Raw genomic sequence first — 1,006 nt, 5'->3', positions numbered from 1 at the left:
TGCTATTTTATTTTCTTGCTTCTTCATGTGTTCAGTTCAGGTGGGATTCTACTCTTTATTGCAAAATATTAAGTACACTGAATCTATATTAGCTACTCGGAATTTATTTTAGTCCCTTATTTTGTTCTTTTTCAGTTCTTTTAACATGGGCAACACCTACTGTCACTTATCATTAAGCTTTACTATCCTACCCTCCAACAATGCATTGAGACTATTGTCCCTTACACTAATTATACATTTCTAAATATTCTGTAGATTTATTTTGATAATCTAATGAACAGATTGTCAAGAAATCTAATGTTTTTACATCGAAATTACATTTAAATATTTAACCCAGCCAGCTAGGTACACGAAATTGTGCAATCATCAGATAACCACTCTACAATCTCCGGGCACATAGTGAAATACAGAACGAAAAAAAATAAAAAATAATAATAATAATAATAATAAATTAAAAAAAATAAATAAATAAATTCAGCCTACTCAAGACAGACAAATGTTTTTCGGACCTCTGCTATTTAATTTGGTTCAAAACAGATAAATTCTATTCTTCCCTCTGCTATTTAATTTGGTTTTGTATTTGTGGGGTGCACCTAGTTTGCACTGTAGAACAACGCACAAGCGAAGCTCGAGAGACTAGTAGCTCTCCCCCTAGAAAAAACCATTTAATATCATCTGCTTCTATGAACCACCTATCAGATACTAAACTGATAAGAAAAGATACTACAATTGATCTTAGCCAAAAGGTTGAAAAAGGAGATTCCACCATCTTCAAATAAAAGACGAGATTTATTCAATAAGCTTCTATGTGATTTTTGTTTTCGTGTAGTTTAGTGGGTTAAAGAAATTTGATTCTTTTTGCTGTTGAAATACAAGATAATGGGGCATGGAAAGCTGCAGATAGTTATAGTTAATTTTATATAACAAACCATTTATTTGATGTTAGAAATCATAAATATGACATCGGAGGCAAGCTTCACTGAAAGAATTTGGAAATACAATTTAT

The 1,006-nt window shown here is 31.1% G+C and overlaps 1 pseudogene; it reads right to left on the bottom strand.

Moving 5' to 3' along the window:
• Positions 1-582: 582 nt before the first annotated feature.
• Positions 583-759, bottom strand: LOC149237910 (U2 spliceosomal RNA; annotated as a pseudogene).
• Between the last annotated feature and the right edge of the window lie 247 nt (positions 760-1,006).

Source organism: Pinus tabuliformis, chromosome 8 (assembly GCF_031772625.1).
Source record: "Pinus tabuliformis cultivar Carrire ecotype Pingquan chromosome 8, CPIR1, whole genome shotgun sequence".
Taxonomy (NCBI): domain Eukaryota; kingdom Viridiplantae; phylum Streptophyta; class Pinopsida; order Pinales; family Pinaceae; genus Pinus; species Pinus tabuliformis.
The sequence above is the reverse complement of the archived record's forward strand: the minus strand, read 5'-3'. Positions and strand labels throughout refer to the sequence as shown.